At 44.6% G+C, this 21,151-nt stretch overlaps 1 protein-coding gene across 2 annotated transcripts in view; it reads right to left on the reverse strand.

Annotated features, from left to right (window-relative positions):
• Nucleotides 1-5,614, reverse strand: part of PGCKA1 (PDCD10 and GCKIII kinases associated 1) — a 112,561-nt gene extending 106,947 nt beyond the window's left edge. For both annotated transcript variants that reach the window (XM_073608942.1, XM_073608947.1), the window contains exon 1: nucleotides 5,429-5,614. The gene's annotated coding sequence lies outside the window, so the exon portion shown is untranslated. The remainder of the gene's footprint in view (nucleotides 1-5,428) is intronic.
• Between the last annotated feature and the right edge of the window lie 15,537 nt (nucleotides 5,615-21,151).

A 21,151-nucleotide genomic window follows, 5' to 3' on the forward strand; every position in this document is an offset into this window, starting at 1 on the left:
GATCCATTGACCGACTTGGGTAGAACTGGCCTATTGGATTTTTACATACAATTATCATAGCCGCTAGCAGAATTCATTATGTTGTGCTGCCCGGAAAAGTTCCCCACCATCAGAACACAATAGCACTGTGGGAGGCATTTCCCCATCAACATTAACTGAAAATTGAGTTGTCTATGGGCAGCTTAAAGTGATATGAAAGCTGTTGTAAACCTCTCTGTGTCACTTGTACCTATAGGTAAGCCTATAATAAGGCTTACCGATAGGTACTGTAAATATCTCCTAAACATGCGCTGTTTAGGAGATATTTGCTGTACACTGCGATGATGATGTCATTGGCACACACACTGTGAAGAAACGGCCCTCTGTGCCATTTCTTCAGTAGCAAGTGCCGTGGTTGACAGCTCCCGTGTGCATGCGTGGGAGTGACGTCACGCGACTCCAGCCAGTCACAGAGCTGGAGTCCGTGGCCCCGGAAGGAAGAGAGGCAAGGATAGAGGCGGCCACCAGCGGGGACAGCGCAGGCTTCGTTTGCAGGTAAGTGCCACATAATGGGCTAGTATGCAATGCATACTAGCCCATTATGTTTTTACTTTGCAGTGGGAAAAAGAGGAAGTAAAACCCATCAGGGTTTACTGCCTCTTTAAAACGAAGTCCCACACCCTTAAAAATTAAAAGTCAGCAGCTACACATACTGTAGCTGCTGACTTTTAACATTAGGACACTTACCTGTCCTGGAGTCCAGCGATGTCGGCACCACAGCTGATGTTTCCATCAGCTGGATCAGGTGCTGCCGCCGCCATTGTGGGTAATTGAACCCGGCAGTGTAGCCTTTCGACTTCACAACCAGGTCCCTACAGCGCATGCGTGATGTGCGCTGTGCTCTCTCACTGGCCCGGCTGAAGGGGAGGGAGGAGGAAGGGGACAGAGCTGCTGACGTGATTCGCCTTGGCCTGTCACCTGGAAGTGGGGATAGGGTACCTATAAAAAACAGGTATCCGCTCCCCCCTCCCCTCCGAAAGGTGCCAAATATGGCACCAGAGGGGGGGGGGGGGATCAGATAAGCTTAAGTTCCACTTTTGGGTGGAACTCCGCTTTAAAGTCTTGTTTTTTTTTTTTAAATAATAAACATGTTAAACTTGCAGTGGTTTTGCACAGAGCAGCCAAGATCCTCCTCTTTTCGGGTCCCAGCTTACTATGGGGGCAACCGAGTTGAGCTGCTGCTCTGTGTGTTCATTCAGACACGGAGCCGTGGTCCGGCCTCACCCCCTCTCTCTCCTCATTAGCTCACTGACTTTGATTGACAGTAACAGGAGCTAATGCCACCAGCGGCTGTCTCAGCCAATCAGGGAGTGTCCCTGGACAGCCGAGGCTCTTGTGCAACATCGCTGGATTGAGATGGGGATCAGGAAAGTATAAGGGTTTTTTAATCTTCATGCATAGAATGCATGACAAAAAAAAAAAACTTCTGCCTTTAGAACCACTTTAAGCCTTCCTGTTCCAGTGACAACTGCATCCCCCTGACAGGGCTGTACACATGCTGCGGCCGGGATGTTTTGCTTTGTGGCTGCGGCATTTTTAACTCGGACTGCAAAGTTTGACAGTCAGTACCGCCTGTCATACTTGCCCACTGAGATCAATAGGGCCACACAACTGTGAGCAGAATCCTTCGCTTGCAATTGAGGTTCAAATCCTGCAATGTACAACTGCCATCTGCAATTTAAAAGTAGGGGGGAAAAGCTAAGAAAAAAAAAAAACAGGTCTCAAGAGGCAGCAGTAGTGTCTCCTGAACGCCTGTCAGCTGCTTCTATTCATTCTGTACTGAAAAGTTATCCATTGCAGATCGCTTTTTAAAAGGACAGTAAGCTTACTGCCTGTCTGAAAGAATGCTAAAGCTTCTCTTTTTTCCAAATCACGGTATAGTCTGGCAGTAGACTAGTTCAATAAATAAATCAAGAGAAATCACCTAAAAGTTAGTTCCCAGAAAAACTCCTACCACATCCCATATTGTAACAATTTGGAAAAGAGGATGCCCTTAAAGAGATTGTACGGGCAGGAGTATGAGTAGGGGATGGAAGCAAAAAGTACTAGAGTATAAAAAAAGAAACAAACAAATTTTATTACAAAATAACAATTACAAAATACAATTAGATATATCTAAAATAATAGAATAGGATATATATGCGTATATTTTGCTTGTTGTTTGGATCACATACGGACTCCAAAAAAGGGGTCATGCAGACGATATGATCACAAAAAATCCCAACATGTTTCAGAAATACAGGGAAATAGAGATAAACATATTGATTTCCTTCCTCAGGGGTTAAATAGAAGCAAATTATTATATGTAATTACAATATTCATTGTAGGATAGTGCACAAACCACACTGAAGAGCGACGGAGCCTCAGGTCTCAAAAAATATTTAAACAGCAGTATTGTGCCAGAGATACGGAATTCAGCCAGTTAAATAGCTGGTCATTGAAACTAGTAAACATTGAAAAACCCTAGACTGGGATGTTTCCAGATTGTATTTCAGAGTATTCCGTGGTGTGCATTGCCTCCACCATTGAGCAGCAAATCAAAACTCGCAAGGAACAGCCATAAAGTCAGGGAGCCGTCAATCTTGTTTCACAGGCTACATGTGTGACCGAATCCTGGCTGTACAGCCAAGGATTCGGTCACAGGCAGTAGACTAGTTAGTCACATTCAGATGGACTTGTTCTATAATTTATTCATTCTCTTATAGCGAGTCAACAAGTTTTTTTCTCCTCTGTGGCAAAACTGGCCAACCTATGGGGGTGCCTTCCTTAGAGCCAGAACTGTAGATGACGTAAGGTTGGACATGAATTTTTTTTGACCATGTAACCATTTTGTAAAAAGGCAAAACCGTCATGCATGTTAACATCAGTTACGCTGATCACTGGCTACCTCTTGAACCATCACTAACCAGCATGTTATCACAGTAAAGTCTTCTTTTACAGTGGTATCAATGGTATATGCATGGTTACTTTCTGGAGGTTCAGACAGATCTAGTACAATCTGAATCTAAAACATATTTTTGCATATAACGCATTGCATACAAATACATAAGACCTCAATATTAACTAACAATCATCTCACTCCACCATGGGTCTCACTCCATTATTTACAATCATTACAATTACTATGCAGACAGGATCTACAGAAAATGGTAAAATAGTACACCAGATCAAAGTTGGGCATACACGGGCAAATGCTTTGTGAATAATAACAGCTAATTCTTTGATAACTGTCCCTAATAGTTAGATTCCTGGCAATTTCCCATTTCCAGACAATCATCCAGCAATCTGCAATGCCACACTCTCTTCATTCTAAGCTCAGCCGATGAAAAGTATCCACCATACTGGAAGATGTTATTAAGGAAAAGTCCAGATGGCCCCACTAAAACACTGAAATCCACTTTATTAATCTTGAATGAAACTGCATAGAAACACCATACAGAACCACAGCGGGGGAAGAAAGTCTTACGCGTTTCGTGCTAACCTCAGCCCTTAACGGCTGAGGTTAGTGAAAAACGTGTTAATCATTCTTCCCCCACCGTGCTTCTGTATGGTGTTTCTATGCTGTGTCATTCAAGATCAATAATATGGATTTTAGTGTTTTAGTGCGGCCATCTGGACTTTTCCTTGATCATTGCACAGGTGTGGGAACTGGGCCTGCACACATGTTGGAGGTGTGTGGGTTGTTGGATTGAGTGGACCTACCTAGAGCAGCACTGCATCTCTCACAACACTGGAATATGTATGTAGAAATATTGCATTTTACTTCCATTGTTGCTTCCAAACACTTGAAGGGCCAAATGTAGCAAAACCGATAAAAAAACATTCAAGAAGAACTTCCAATTTGCACCTCCACCTGACACACAGTTCTGCATAGTTCCCTACAAACTGATTCTTCTATCTCTTGGGGGCTTCAGTGGTAAGAAATTCCACCGGAATTTCAAGTTTCACCCAATTGTTAAATGCTTTGTAAATCCATATGATGATGCCGTACTCCTTTGATGAATTCTCCATGATGTACTATGAGCAATGTGTTATCAATCCAAGCAAGAGGGAATGGAGGCATACACTTCTGCTGGGCAATCCTACAACCAATGCCTCTGATATCAACAACCAACAAGTGAATTGGCTCCCCTGTGGGTGTGCTAAACTCAAATATCAGTTTTGAATGGATAGGACTTTAAAAAAAGATGCCTCGGTGCTGATTTGGTGTGCTTTCACTGCAGCACAGCTAGGAAACCCAATACTTTCAGTGGTTTTCTGAGCAGCATTGCAGCTAAAACCTAAAAACAGCCAATCAGCTAGAGCTTTAGGTAAGAAAGCCCTGCTGGGTTGTTTGGATGAGTAAAAAAATAGGAAAGTGGGACAATTATATATAGTGTATATACTTGCCACATATTTGTATTTAAATGCTATTAAATATTACCTTTCCTTTTTAATCTGCAGTTCTGTCATTTTCTGTAAAATGCAATGCAATATGGCCCCTCAGAAATGTAATTTCTTGCTTGTGTGATTGGTTTACTGATTTTCCCAGAAGTCTACACTAAGATACAAACCAGATTTTGAGCATCCCTGCAACAAAAATTTCATTTTTGCTGAGATACTCCCAAAGGGAAATCACATCTAAAGGGATGCAGACCCTGCCACGTTCCTCATTAGAGCCCAGCAGGTAAAGCAGCTGATTGATAATTATAGAAGCAATCCTATACAGATTCACATGGATACAGACAAACAAACAGCTATTTTTCAGAAAAACAAAAAAAAAGTTAAGATCCTGCAACAATGTTTGTTAAAATCCCTGCAATGTACAAAGATCACTCAGAGGGGAATGTTTTTTTTTTTTTCAACAAAAGTAGAGTTACTCTTTAAATCCCTCAAAAATTCACTACAAAGATGGCAATTAATATTCATTCTTTTCTCACTGTTGGTTGTCTAGATTCTGTAATGTTGTATATACAATCTACATCAACCACCAAAGCAGGATAAGGACCCATTCATGCCTATGCATGCGCATTACAGGACACATGGTAAGGCACACATATAGGGGCAAATGGGCCTATATAATTTTCTCTTAACACACTTTAATTGTAATCCATAGACGTGAACCAGATATATAGCAAAATTGGGATTTCTGTTTGAAAAGCAAAAATTTGAACACGTTTTAAAGCGTACAAGTGTAAATGAGCACTTCAAGTAGTTTTGTTAAAAAAAAATACAGTAGCAAGCCACCTGTATACTTCCCATAATTCCCTCTGGGCTCGACTGTGCTTTGTTCTTTGCCTGAACAGGTGTGTCAGACAGGTACACGATGTATGTGGCAACAGGACAGGTAAAGCAAACACTACAATATGGATCAGACAGACAAAAAAAGAAAGTTGAAGGGGTCTCTTACTTGGATTCTCCAGGCTGCTGGGACAGTAAGCTCCTTCCCCGAGCAGCTCCCATGGCTTGTCAGCCCGTCATCTGGATTTGAATGTGAAATGAGTATGAGTGAGTGCAGCAGCTCGCAGTTTGCATGACCTCTTAATGAGAGACGGGAGCTGGTGACACTGAGAATTAAGTGATCACGTGACCGCCCATGAAAATACATTCTTTCATACTTCCTAGATGTACTGTGTGTGTAGTAACTCTTTACCTGCAGGCTGAGCCAGATCCAGCCAGATAATGCCTTACACACATGAAGCTCTAAAGCTCCATACACACCATCAGAAAATCATACAATATATACCGCTTTCAAAGCGATCGTACGATAATCTGATCGTTAGTGCACAGCTTTCGTCCAAAATTATCCAAAGGCACAAACACGAAAACTTTTCTCGTATGATACCAGATCGTACGATTTTCGTTTAATCAACACAGTTTTTGTCCGAAAATACAATATGAATACAATACATGACATCACTTCTGAATTTTTATTCTATTTATTTATTTTCGTGCTTTAGCAGCCTATTCGTTTTCGACATGGCGACTAGCATGCAAAAAAACCCCCCAAAAAAACAACAGACACTGTGTAGACTTAAAGCGGTGTTCCGGCCAAAATTTTACTTTTGAGATAAAAATACCCCTATATTACTAATGACTAGGGTAGTTCAGATATACCTGTTCACTACTTATTACTACTAAATACCCAACACTACCCCCTTTGTTCAATAACAACACCAAAAACTGTGTTAGGGTTAAATGGCGGGTTCGGCCTTTCATTAAACCAAAAAAACGTAATTAAACATAAACATTAATATACACTCCAGATCAGGGGTCAAGTCCTGGGAAAAAAAGTGTGGGAACTCACCCAAGATTCCAGTGTGCGTATATATATATCTATATATAGATATAGATATATATATCTATATCTATATATAGATATATCTATATATATATACACACACAATGTCCTCAGGCCGCCTGTGTTGATTGTGCAAAGTGGGGCCCCAGGCTGCTCACTCCTCAGTGCCCATCAAATACAGCCTGATCAGTGCCCATCAAATGCAGCCTGATCAGTGCCCATAAAATGCAGCCTTACCAGTGCCCATCACTTAGGCTGGCCATTCACTATACAATTTTCTTATTCAATTTTCTTTAGATTTACCTTCAACTATGTAGTGCAAGGGCCTGCCTGACTGCATACACATTGAAAGTGTCTAGGCTTGACCTGATATTATATGGTTTGGGTAAATCTAAAGGAAAATTGAATAAGAAAATTGTATAATGTATGTCCAGCCTTAGGCTGCAAGAATGCAGCTGCAAGAATCAGTGAATTCATGCTGCGTGAAGACTGTGAAGACTGGAGCATGTGATAAGTGGTAGATGCTCAGCCTGTTACCTGTGGTTAAGGGTGGGCATCCAAGTTTGGAATCAGACCCTAGCAGTAAGAAGGGTCGCTCATTCGAATCCCAACCACAACACTACCTACCTGGAGTTTGCATGTTCTCCCTGTACCTGCGTGGGTTTCCTCCGGGTACTCCGGTTTCCTCCCACACTCCAAAGACATGCTGGTAGGTTAATTGGATCCTGTCTAAATTGTCCCTAGTATGTATGAATGTGAGTTAGGGACCTTAGATTGTAAGCTCCTTGAGGGTAGGGACTGATGTGAATGTAAAATGTATATGTAAAGCACTACGTAAATTGACGTGCTATATAAGTACCTAAAATAAATAAATAAAATATAAATGCAACTGCACCTGTGAATAAATGTTTGCACAATTATAAAGGCTGTCAGGTTATTTGTCCCATAGTGGCTTATCCCTGATCAAGGGAGGCCCAGAGTAAAGGAGAGAAGAGACATGGACGGAGGGCCAGCATGACAGGGGTTAAAGGGGTTTGGGTAAAGTAGGGGTGTCAGCCTAGTCTGACAGGAAAACATAAGTGGTGTGACTCATTGATTGGTGTCTAGGACAGGAACAGGAGGAGCTACAGGGAGTAGCCAAGCTAGGAGTTTTAGGAGGTCTTCAGTTGGAGGGAACCCACGTTGTAGAAAATTTGTTCCTGCATGCGCTCAGAGGTTGAGGCCTCTGGAGCACAGGAATCCCTGGGCCAGCGTCACTTTGAGAGCCCCTCCAGCAGTGCCTTCAAGGAAATTCTGGTGCAGCCCAGGAAAAATCCTCTGCCTTGGCTTGTTTCCCCTGCATCATCTCAGAGGGACCTGTATCGGCGCCTCAGAGGGCCCCTGCTCTTAGGTGGCTCAGCGCCGGAGTGCGGGAGTCGGCCTTGGGTCCTGGTGTCGCCGGTGTCCCTTTCTGAGCCGTGCGTCTGGCGGTGATATGTCTTTTTCGAGAGCACGCGGGATCGACGGGCTGCGGGAGGAGGATGACGGCTGTGAGGGAAGAGGAGAGAGCGACTTTCAGGCACACATCTGGCAGGGAAGAGCCCGACTTTTTACTGGCAGCAGCGGGTCTGGGCTCCGACAGACAGTAGCGGGGATGATGTCAGCAGCGGCCGGTGAGTCTGGCCGGCCTGGAGTGGCGAGCCAGAGCCTGGATGATCCTGCAATCAACTGTGCACATCTCTGCAACCCATGGGGTGAGAGCAGCGTTACGAGCGGAGCCTGAGGACGAAGCACAAGTGCTGGCAGCGCTGGAGGTGTTTGAGCTCTGGCTTTCGGCCGCTGCAGAGGATGTGGGGCTATTTCTGGGGGCCAGAGGTGTTGCAGCAACAAGTTGGCGGATAGGGTGCTGTCCGAGCATTCCGCGCAGTGTGGGGCATAAAGTTGTTTTAGGGCCCTTTGGGAGCATGCTTGTAATTGGCATTTCAGGGAGTATTTCAAACCAGAGGGAATGTTACCAATGTTGTCATGCTGCTGCCTGAGTAGATTTCCACAGATGGGGAATGGGGCAGTAAGCTGCTAATTATCGGTGGCTTCCACGGATACGTGCTGGATTGTCCGCAGGCGATGGCTATTTTGGTTCGCGTTAGTGGGGAGAATGCTATGGAGCAAATTTTCTGTTCTATTTCTTTAGCTAGGTTGGAGAGGCTCATCGCAACTGTGTGCGACTGGATGGTGGTTGTTTGCTAAACAGTCCACGTAAGCATCCATCTTACTGTGTTGGGATCACATAAACGTCTGCTTTTGGGGACTTACACGTGGGCTAATTATGCATTTTCGGTTGGAGGCCAGGATTCAATCCGTCGGGATCGGGGGTATTGCTGGCTGTGCAATGGGAGAATAAGCTTGTTTGGATCGATGGGTCAATTTAAACAGGAGTGCTCAGGCTGTGGTAGCTCTCACTCTTTTGTTCTGTGTGTTAGTAGATCTGAGAGATGATCGGTGGTTTAAGGTCGGTGTCATTGCATCCCACAATGTGCTTGGGGTAAACTGGCTTTAAGGCGCATCATGCTCCATTTTTTTTTTTCCTACCCTCTGTTGGATATTTTTATGTTTTTCTCCTTTGGGGGTCATCCCCTAAGGGTTACCTTACACTTCTGGCTAACACACCACGTGTCTAGTCCCAGGGGTGGGTCAGTCAAACTACACCTTGTCAGAATGCGCCAGGTGTCATATACGTCCTTCGATATGGCAATGCGCCGGGTTCTGCATTTTGCTCAGGGGGTCATTTTGGCGAAAGCACTGATATTGACTCTGATCTGGTTGCTGCCTGTGCACACTGACTGTCTCTTTTTGATTTGGAGGACGATGGCTGGGTTCACTTCTTGCCCAGGGGTTGTTTCTTTTTTCTTGTACATGGTTTGCAATGTTTTGTTTCCTGCACAGTGTCTGGTATCAGTTTCACTACTACTCTATCAAGACACTACTTGGCTGATTTCTCATGTACAGGCCCTGTTGCTTCTAATGCCCCGTACACACGGTCGGACTTTGTTCGGACATTCCGACAACAAAATCCTAGGATTTTTTTTGACGGATGTTGGCTCAAACTTGTCTTGCATACACACGGTCACACAAAGTTGTCGGAAAATCAGATCGTTTTAAACGCGGTGACGTAAAACATGTACGTCGGGACTATAAACGGGGCAGTGGCCAATAGCTTTCATCTCTTTATTTATTCTGAGCATGCGTGGCACTTTGTCCGTTGGATTTGTGTACACACGATCGGAATTTCCGACAACGGATTTTGTTGTCGGAAAATTTTATCTCCTGCTCTCCAACTTTATGTGTCGGAAAATCCGATGGAAAATGTCCGATGGAGCCCACACACGGTCGGAATTTCCGACAACACGCTCCGATCGGACATTTTCTATCGGAAAATACGACCGTGTGTACGGGGCATTATGGTTACAGGGTGCTGTTGGATAGTTCCTGATACCCCCTCAGTTGCTTAGTAGCTTCTTGGGGATCTTGGCTGATACTTTGGCACTGTTTGGTAAGCTTACGGAGGCCACACTGGTAATTTGACTTGGGGGATGGTGGCGGCTCGGTTGCATAGAAAATTACATTGCAGCAGCTGCAGCCACTTGAACGATCTCTTTAGCCTGCGGTGTCATACCTATTTTTCAATCATGGTTTGCAGCGACTATCGATGGTGCTTGTGCATCTGGTCATTGTATTCTGCTTTCCTGGGATGCTTAGGTGTCCTTGGGGCTGGGGAATCCTTTCTCACGCCCTGCAGTAGTAGGTTGGTGTGGCCGGAGGCCAACATGTTTAGTTTAGGGCTTTATGATGCCACAGGTTTGGCGGGTTGTCTGGATAGCGCAGCCCATTGGCCACCCGCATGATGGGTAGTTGGGTTTACTGGACATTTGTGTTTTTTGTTTAGTTTCATTTGGTTCCCTGTTGAACTGTGTTTTTTTTTTTTTAATCATTTAGCAATAAACGTTTGGTGTTCACTGTACCGATTTGGGGGAGGGTATGGCGATAAACGGCGGGTCCGTTTATCGCCATAGCACATGGCAGTCCGGTCGTTTAAACTTGGTATGGTTTTGTTGGCATTTGAATTCTTTTGTTTATATGGTCCTTGTGCCTGGTTGTTCTATTTCTGGTTGCTGTGTTCTCTCAGTCTTCGTGGGACAGGTTTCGCCCCCGCGGGCTCCGTGCATGGTAATTGAAAGTTCCTTGCCGGTATTGGCTGCATGGGGTAGCAATTCCCCTGACTTCTGATCTTATGTTCAGGAGCAGGTTATGTGGCATTACACTTCCAGATGTGGGATTAGGAGTGGGGTTCGGCCCGTAGATTGGGGCGATGTTATTCTGGAGCGGGTGGATAGCCACCACTGCCAATTTATTGGGCATGGGGGTAATAGGGGTTTCAGTGTTGGCTTTGCGAGGCCCTTTGGCAGGGTTTTTGTTACACCCCCTCCCCTCTTTTTTGTTTTCACTGTTGGGTAGCCGGGATTACACAAAGTATTTGCTGCTTTTGACAAGCTGGAGAATGGCACTGGTGGGTTGTGGACCTGTTGATAGCCAGAAGCCTGTGTTATTTTATTTGTTATTTCCTTGATTAGGATGTTTTTCCTGGGTTTGTAGTGTCATGATAGCCTTTGTGTTGGCCTGCCTTTGAGCTTGGAATATTGGCGAGATGGTTATTCTTCGCGATGGGCGGATGTTTTGCAGGATATATACGTTCAGAGTCATCTTGGTCTGTGTGTTTTGGTTACATAGTTACATAGTTAGTCAGGTTGAAAAAAGACACAAGTCCATCCAGTTCAAAAACAATAGATAAAAAAAAAAAAAAAATCGTACAATCCAATATAACCAATTTTATACCCTCAGTTGATCCAGAGGAGGAAAAAACCCCAGCAGAGCATGCTCCAATTTGCTACAGCAGGGGAAAAAATTCCTTCCTGATCCCCCAAGAGGCAATCAGATCTTCCCTGTATCAACTTTACCTATAAATGTTAGTACCCAGTTATATTATGTACATTTAGGAAAGTATCCAGGCCTTTCTTAAAGCAATCTACTGAGCTGGCCAGAACCACCTCTGGCGGGAGTCTATTCCACATATTCACAGCTCTTACTGTGAAGAAACCTTTCCGTATTTGGAGATGAAATCTCTTTTCCTCTAGACATAAAGAGTGCCCCCTTGTCCTCTGGGTTGGCCGTACAGAGAATAACTCAACACCAAGTTCACTATATGGACCCCTTATATATTTGAACATGTTGATCATATCCCCCATTATTCTCCTCTTCTCAAGAGTGAATACATTCAGTTCCTCTAATCTTTCCTCAAAGCTGAGCTCCTCCATGCCTCTTATCAGTTTAGTTGCCCTTCTCTGCACTTTCTCCAGTTCCCCGATATCTTTTTTGAGAACTGGTGCCCAAAACTGAACTGCATATTCCATTTGAGGTTGTACTAATGATGGTTAAGCGTTCCAAGGTGGACCATGTATGTTGTAGGGTGTGAGTGTAGTACTAGGTGTGAGTGGTTCTTTTGTCCATCCAGTTCAAGCTGTTGACTGATCGTGGTATAACGGTATGGCCCCTCTTCTTATGCATTGGGTCAGTTTGCTGCTGTCTTGATACCACCTGTTTGAGTCTTTGGATGGCTGGTCAGCTTTGAGTTGTGCACCTGATTTGCTGCCTATTTCTCTTGCTTGGGGGCTGTCTGGGAGGTGGTACTTTGGGGTTTTTGAGTGAGGGGGTGTTCCGGGCATCGGCTGCTGGGTGCCCAGGGTTCTCACGGTGTGTTCACCCCCGCTTGTTACTTATTATGTCTCTGCCACGTTTTGGCTTGTATGTTTTTTGTTCTTTGCTGTTTTCCTCTTTTTGTGCATCCCTGGGGTTATTAGTCTGGGTTCCTTAGCATAGTTAGGGTGCGGAGTTCATTTTCTTGCTCTAAAGGACAGGCAACTGGGCATTCTGGGTAGGAGGATATAAAGCGATGAATTGGGCACCACCTTAGGTGTAGTAGGGTGGTGTCCAAGGTCTATTGTTATGTTCGACTGGATTGGGCCACTTATGTGTGGTTGGTACACACTGTGGGGGGGGGGGGGTAATTATGTGATTTTAGATCTCTGCCCAAGTTTTTCAGTACATAAGCTTTAATTTTACACCTTTCGTTTTTTTATCCAGGGTTGGCGTTTGTTCGTCTGTTATGGGAGTTGGTACTCACTGGCATGTGGGTGGTCAGCGATGAGCTGATCAATGCAAACTGAATGGTGGGGGGCACTGATGTGGTGATTTTTTTTACTTGCATGCTGCAGGTATTGTGCTTTGGTGTTAAATGTGCAGGCTAGTCATAGGAGTGTCCTGCAGGTGTGGTGGACCGCAAAACATAAGGAGTAATTTTTGTGCGGTGGTGGCGGGGTATAAGGTCCTGATAGGTTAGTATGGGGCAAACATAGAGTCAGGTCCATAAATATTGGGACATTGACACAATTCTAATCTTTTTGGCTCTATACACCACCACAATTGATTTGAAATGAAACGAACAAGATGTGCTTTAACTTCTTTAATTTTAAAAAACTCTTTGGTTGCTTTCACAGTATGCTTCGGGTCATTGTCCATCTGCACTGTGAACCGCCGTCCAATGAGTTCTGAAGCATTTTGCTGAATATGAGCAGATAATATTGCCCGAAACACTTCAGAATTCATCCTGCTGCTTTTGTCAGCAGTCACATCATCAATAAATACAAGTGAACCAGTTCCATTGGAAGCCATACATGCCCACGCCATGAAGCTACCACCACCATGCTTCACTGATGAGGTGGTATGCTTTGGATCATGAACAGTTCCTTTCCTTCTCCATACTCTTCTCTTCCCATCACTCTGGTACAAGTTGATTTTTTGTCTCATCTGTCCATAGGACGTTGTTCCAGAACTGTGAAGGCTTTTTTAGATGTTGTTTGGCAAACTCTAATCTGGCCTTCCTGTTTTTGAGGCTCACCAATGGTTTACATCTTGTGGTGAACCCTCTGTATTCACTCTGGTGAAGTCTTCTCTTGATTGTTGACTTTGACACACATACACCTACCTCCTGGAGAGTGTTCTTGATCTGGCCAACTGTTGTGAAGGGTGTTTTCTTCACCAGGGAAATAATTCTTCGATCATCCACCACAGTTGTTTTCCGTGGTCTTCTGGGTCTTTTGGTGTTGCTTGTCTTTTCAGCCTAATGATGGCTTGCTTCACTGATAGTGACAGCTCTTTGGATCTCATATTGAGAGTTGACAGCAACAGATTCCAAATGCAATTAGCACACTTGAAAAGAACTCTGGACTTTTTATCTGCTCCTTGTAAATGGGATAATGAGGGAATAACACACACCTGGCCATGGAACAGCTGAGCAGCCAATTGTCCCATTACTTTTGGTCCCTTAAAAAGTGGGAGGCACATATACAAACTGTTGTAATTCCTACACCGTTTACCGGATTTGGATGTAAATACCCTCAAATTAAAGCTGAAAGTCTGCAATTAAAGCACATCTTGTTTGTTTCATTTCAAATCCATTGTGGTGGTGCATAGAGCCAAAAAGATTAGAATTGTGTCGCTGTCTCAATATTTATAGACCTGACTGTATACTTGGTACAGACCCGCTGAGGTACGGCTCCCAGTATTTAGTATGTTGGTATCTGTGACTGGTTGTCTCTGAGTCGGTGCTGTGGCGGCTGAAGGCCTAATTAAGTTGTTTGCAGGTATTTTCTCCTTTGATGCCTACCAGGACTTTGAGGCTCCAGTAAAACTAGGTTTTAACGTGTTATTTACCCGTTATGTATACATTTTGTTAATAAAATGCTGCTATGGCCATTTAACTCCAGATTGTGGTCATGTGGTTAATTATACGGGATGAAGGGAGTTATGGTCTGAGCAAAATTGAGACAAATCATCTTTAATACCCTAGTCAAGGGAGGCCCAGAATAAAGGAGAGAAAAGACATGGACGGAGGGCCGGCATGACAGGGGTTAAAGGGGTTTGTGTAAAGTAGGGGTTTCAGCCTAGTCTCACAGGAAAACATAAGTGGTGTGACTCATTAATTGGTGTCTAGGACAGGAACAGGAGGAGTTACAGGGAGTAGCCAAGCTAGAAGTTTTAGGAGGTCTTCAGTCGGAGGGAAGCCACGTTGGAGAAAACTTCCCATCCTCTCTCCCCTTTTTTATCTTTTTTATGGTTTTGGGGTCCCCCCTTCCTCCTTTTTTTTTTAAGAGAGTTTTATTGTTTTATTTGTCATAGCAGCGAGTGGGGTGCAAGGTACTGGTAGGTTAATATAAAAAAAAAAAAAAAACATAGTTGGTATGAGGTGCGGCTCCGTGGTATGGTTCGTGGTATGTTGGTATCTGCAACTGGTTGTCTCCGAGCTGGTGCTGTAGCAGCTGGAGGCCTAATTAAGCTGGACACTGGTATTTTCTTCTTTGATGCCTACCAGGAGTGGCGGGGTACCCACTCCTGGTAGGTTAGTACGGGGCGAACATATGCTTGATATGGACCCGTCTGAGGTACGGCTCCCAGTATTTGGTCTGTTGGTATCTGCGTCTGGTTGTCTCTGAGTTGGTGCTGTGGCTGCTGGAGGCCTAATTAAGTTGGACGCAGGTATTTTCTCCTTTGATGCCTACCAGGACCTTGAGGCTCCAGTAAAACTAGGTTTTAACGTGTTATTTACCCGTTATGTATACAGTTTGTTAATAAAAGGCTGCTATGACCATTTAACTCCAGTTTGTGTTCATGTGGTTATTTATAAGGGATAAAGGGAGTTATGGTCTGAGCAGAAGTGAGACAAATCATCTTTAATACCCTAGTCATGTTTATTTTCTTTTTAAAATCAGATGCATTCAATTACCAAACAGCTTGATCCTAGAATCAGACTGTAGTGTGTGAGTACCTTAACTGATGTCATGAGAAACATAAAAACTGCCATTATGGTCCTTTTATTCTGAAAATGTTGTCTGGCTGTCATGATGGTCCCCTGATTCAAAACTGAAAACAACAGAACAAATATGCAAAAAAAGGCTTTCCTAATCTGCACTATTGTTCCAGGGTTTGTGTCTCAAATTCAGTGGATCAGCATTGCAGTGAGGCAACTAGCATTTTCAGAATGGCGTTTTTGTCCTGCTTCAGCATGTTTCCATGTATTTTCAAGGTTTCAAGTTTTTTTGCCAGGCTTTTCAAAAGGACTCATTTATCATTAATAGAAGAACATAGGTCAATTCAACCAAATTGTAGCATGCAGGATATTAGCACACCACAACACATACCACATTGTAACATTGACTTAAATGGATTCTTAAAGTATCATGTACTTTGTCTTCATTATAAATTGCAGCACCCTGGATACGTAAGGATCAAACAGCTAATGTAATGTAGTCCTCAATAACAAGACAGGAGAACGCAAGGGGTCCCGTGATACTAAGTATGAATCCCCAACTGCAAGACAGGAGAACTCATGGGTTCCTGTGGTACTAAGCATGAGTTCTCAATAATAAGACAGGAAAACTCAGAGGGTCTCATAGTACTAGTTATGAGTTCTCAATAACAAGATAAGAAAACTCAGGGGGCCCTGTGACAGACCTAGCCGGGAAAGAGACTTTTGGAGGGGACTGTATGCTAGCCTCTCGCCGATCGATCGGGGGCCCTTGCATTTGGGGGAACGGTGCTCTTTGTGAGCTGTATGTCTGGGGACCCTGGATTTGCCATATTGGAATAGTGGCTGATTCATAATGCTGGGACAGATACTGTTAGGAGATGCTGATGTAAATTCCAACACCTGTCTGTCTATTGTCTGCTAAAATGTGTATTGTAAATAAGTCTATACTATGGGATCTAAGAGTCATTAGATCCCCATTGTTATTTGTGTTAATTAACTCTGCTATTGTGTGAAGAAGAGTCTATGTTGATTGTGATAATGTTGATTGGATTTTCTGAACTACAAGACGGCCAGTCTGGCCGAACTGTCATGTCTGAGTCATCTAGGCTGTCTAAAGGGATTAGTTAATTAGCTCATGTTAATTAGGTTAATTAGGTTACAGCTGTATTGTTAGAGTAATATGAGCAGGAGGTCTGCACCTCCACTTTGAGTGTATAAAAGCCTGTATTTTGCAATAAAGGATATTCCTGTTTGAACTTACATACAGCCTGCCTGGTGTTTGTTCTGAGCTATCACAACTGGGTTAGAACGGCACATAGCTGTAGTTCTAATCCCGGAACATTGGATGACCGAACCATCAGACGTTGCAATCTGATTCAATAGCTGCAGAGGAGTGTCGGGAGAGTGGAACCGAGCGAGCAAGGGGCTCGTTACATTCGTTGGCAGCCGTGGGATTTGCTCTCCAGTTACTGGGACACTCCAAACCAGCCTGCAGGAGAGCCACGCTGAAAGACTTACTTGAGAGCCGTGGAGGGAATGGTGGGATTGTGCTTCCTTGCCGTGAACACATCCAAACCATCACCTTGATCCAAGGTAGCAAGATAGCAGGAGAGGAGAAATACCAGCCACCATGGATGAGGAATTCAGAAGGAGGTTGCGAGAGATACAGCACAGAGGACCAGTATCAGAGCAGGTCCTGCTAGGATGGTTTGATTCTATCCGCTGTGAACTCTGGAAGGAAGCGCTAGCCCGTGAGCAGCGACACCAGGGAAAAGTTCTCCCCTCCATCCATGTGAGGTACTGGTCGCAGTATGAAGTGCGAATGCTGTTTTTGGGGGAACAGCCGAACCAGGAGTGGACAGCCGAGTTAAGCAGGCTGATCTGGGCAGAAATGCGGTTGGACGAGAGCTACAGAGCCCTCCAGTGGTATGTAGCCCAAGTGTGCCCATGGACAGCGGATTTCAGCCCCACGGAAGGCTTTGACTACGATGGCCTGGGATTGTTATACTGGAGGTTGTCCAGGGACCCTGACTTTGGAAGTGATCGGGAGTGGCGTTTGGAGGAAATAATGGAGCACAGAGAGCGGAGACTGAATGTCTCAGAAGTGCACTGGGCACTGGAAGATTTGGAGTTTCTGGCCGTTCAGGAATGGGAGTTGGAGATCGCCTACAAACAGCTGTTAGACTCTGCTCAGCAGCAGGGTGGTGCTCCCTTTGCCTGGGACTATCATGAAATACCAGTTGACAACTCTGAAATCCTGGCTGAAGAGTTGACAATGTGGCAGAGTAACGGTGTGCTTTGCCAACCTGCACCCGCAGCTATGGAGGGGGAGGTCTTATGGCGGATGCAGCAAGTGCTGACTGACCTTGATGAACCTGTTTCTGCATTGGATGATCTTGGATGGAGGAATGTGCCTGTCCAGCAGAATGCCAGAGAATCGGCAGTGGAAAATCTGAAGATTGCCATCCCCAAACCTGAAGTGCTGACAACAGGGCAGAGCTCTGCTAACCTCTGCCCAGCACTGATAGCATCTTCTGGGTTCCACGGAGAGGAGATGGTGAACTTTTATCCCCAGACACCAGTTTCAGAGACAGGGGATTTGATAGACTTTTCTGCTGAGGAAGAACAACCTGGTGAGCCTCCAGCAGAAGAAGAGCTGTTATTAGGGCCAAACTTCACTGTGCTCTGCCCAGCACTGGTAGCATCTTCTGGGTTCCACGGAGAGGAGATGGTGAACCTTTATCCCCAGACACCAGTTGCAGAGACAGGGGATTTGATAGACTTTTCTGCTGAGGAAGAACAACCTGGTGAGCCTCCAGCAGAAGAGGAGCTGTTATTAGGGCCAAACTTCACTATGCTCTGCCCAGCACCAACAGAAGTATCTGTGAAGTTACAAGGAACTTCCCCAGCTGAAGCGCTGGCAACCGGACAGAGGGTCCAAGATCTCTGCCCTACACCTGCGGCGGTTCCGGAGGCTCAGGGTGAGAAGGAGGTGGTCACTTCCCAGCAGCAGATCAGGATACAGGGGGAGAAGGGAGAGGAGGTGTTCGTCGTCCCTCCCCAACAGTTAGCCGGAGCAGATGGTGTGGGGTTTCCAGCAAAAGGGCTGGCAACAGGGCAGAGTACTGCTCAGAGGATGGATGTCCTGTGAAGGTGGATGGAACTTCAGTCTCCACCTGTATACCCCAGGGATACTGGGCAGTCGGCCCAGATCCCCAGCAGCATGACGGAGTGAGCCCAGACACCCTGTCTTCTCTCCAGCGGCAGAAAGGACTCCAGGGAGAAGGGCCAGTCCAGGCCTCTCCCCAGCGGCAGATATGTTCTCTGAGAGAGGCAGAGGTTGGCTGGGTGAGTAATGCTTTGTTTGGAACAATTTGTTTGGGGTACTGTGTGGGTATAGGCATCAGAGGACTGGAACTACTGACTAACTTCGGAGTCAACCCGTCTGGGGTCTCCTCCTGTGTTAGTCTCCTGCCGAAAGGGGAGAAATGTGACAGACCTAGCCGGGAAAGAGACTTTTGGAGGGGACTGTATGCTAGCCTCTTGCCGATCGATCGAGGGCCCTTGCATTTGGGGGAACGGTGCTCTTTGTGAGCTGTATGTCTGGGGACCCTGGATTTGCCATATTGGAATAGTGGCTGATTCATAATGCTGGGACAGATACTGTTAGGAGATGCTGATGTAAATTCCAACACCTGTCTGTCTATTGTCTGCTAAAATGTGTATTGTTAATAAGTCTATACTATGGGATCTAAGAGTCATTAGATCCCCATTGTTATTTGTGTTAATTAACTCTGCTATTGTGTGAAGAAGAGTCTATGTTGATTGTGATAATGTTGATTGGATTTTCTGAACTACAAGATGGCCAGTCTGGCCGAACGGTCATGTCTGAGTCATCTAGGCTGTCTAAAGGGATTAGTTAATTAGCTCATGTTAATTAGGTTAATTAGGTTACAGCTGTATTGTTAGAGTAATATGAGCAGGAGGTCTGCACCTCCACTTTGAGTGTATAAAAGCCTGTATTTTGCAATAAAGGATATTCCTGTTTGAACTTACATACAGCCTGCCTGGTGTTTGTTCTGAGCTATCACAACTGGGTTAGAACGGCACATAGCTGTAGTTCTAATCCCGGAACATTGGATGACCGAACCATCAGACGTTGCAATCTGATTCAATAGCTGCAGAGGAGTGTCGGGAGAGTGGAACCGAGCGAGCAAGGGGCTCGTTACAGGCCCCAATGCACCAAATATATGTACTCAATAACAGGACAAGAGAACTCAGCGGGTCCCGTGGTACTAAGTATGAGTCCTCAATAATAAGACAGGAGAACCCAGGGGGTCCTATGGTACTAGATATGAATTCTCAATAACAAGAAAAGAGAACTTAGGGGGCCCTATGGTACTAGATATGAGTCCTCAATAACGAGACAAGAGAACTCAGGGGGTCCTGTAGTACTAGGCATGAGTCCTCAATAACAAGACAGGAGAACTCAGGGGGTCCCATATTACTAGATATGAGTCCTTAATAACAAGACAGGAGAACTCAGGGGGTCCTGTGGTACTAGATATGAGTTCTCAATACCAAAATAGGAAAACTCAGGGGGCCTCGTGGTATTAAATATGAGTACTAAATAACAGGACAGGAGAACTCAGTGTGTCCTGTGGTACTATGTATGAGTCTGCAATAATAAAAAAACCCAGGGGGTCTTGTGGTTCTAAATTTGGGACCTCAATAACAAGACAGATGAACTCAGGGGAAACTATGGTACTAGATATAAGTTCTCAATAACAAGACAGGAGAACTCAGGGGGATCCCTTGGTACTAGGTATGAGTCCTCAATAACAAGACATGAGAACTCAGGGGGGTCCCTTGGTACTAGATATGAGTCCTCAATAACAAGAGAGGAGAACTTGGGGGGTTCTGTAGTACTATATATGAGTTCTCAATAACAAGACAGGAAAACTCAGGGGGACCTGTGGTACTAGGTATACGTTCTCAAAAACAAGACAGGAGAACTCAGGGGGTCCCATGGTACTAGATATGAATCCTCAATAACAACACAGGAGAACTCAGGGGGGGTCCCATGGTATTAGGTGTGCATGCATTTATGTGTGTACAGTAGGCACCCCTAGGTGGTAGATCACAGCTGCTGTTGCTGGTTTAGCATCACTTTAAGGGAAGTAAAACAGGCAAAGTTTGTGCCGGAGCCGTAATTGTATTTATTTTTTTAGTGCTATGTGTAACGAGAAACTACAGCAGTAACCAGAGCTGACTCATGCAAATAGCTTCCTCCATCCACATCAAGGATAATAACCTACTGCATGATGACTTCCACTTATAATGTCCACACACTGTTTGGTAGAACTACTGATATTTTATATACTCACCACTAGGTTATACTCTTATTCATTCTATCAGTATTTCATTCATAAAATAATAATTTTTTTTGTGTGCCCTGCATTTTTAACCTTCTTAACATGAAGGAACCCTTGAAATAACTTTTAGGTCTCAGGGAAACCTGGACAATATTTACTATATCTACAACTAAGGTAACATTAGTGTGGTGATCACTGGGAAGAATGATCCTTACATTAGTGGTGAGTGGGGAAAACCCCACATTACCGATAGGTAACCAATGACTCCAATGATCTATTTAGCTATCTGGAAGGCAGACATAGCTCATAGCCCAAGGAACCCTCAGCAACCCCTGGAGGAACACTGGATAAGAAAGGTTGGGGGAGGTAGGACTAGAACTTTCATCAGATTTTTTACTGCTGACCAGGGTTCCAGAAATGTTCCCTAATGTACTAAACTGATTGACAGCAGAAAAAAGCAAGGATAAATCTCAAAGGGCTTGTTCAAACTTACTTTGATCACAGTTTTGTGAATTAAACATGGATGGCTCTTCAGAGAGCATTTGACAGGCATTGTATTAC

This window comes from Aquarana catesbeiana, linkage group LG01 (assembly GCF_042186555.1).
Source record: "Aquarana catesbeiana isolate 2022-GZ linkage group LG01, ASM4218655v1, whole genome shotgun sequence".
NCBI lineage: Eukaryota > Metazoa > Chordata > Amphibia > Anura > Ranidae > Aquarana > Aquarana catesbeiana.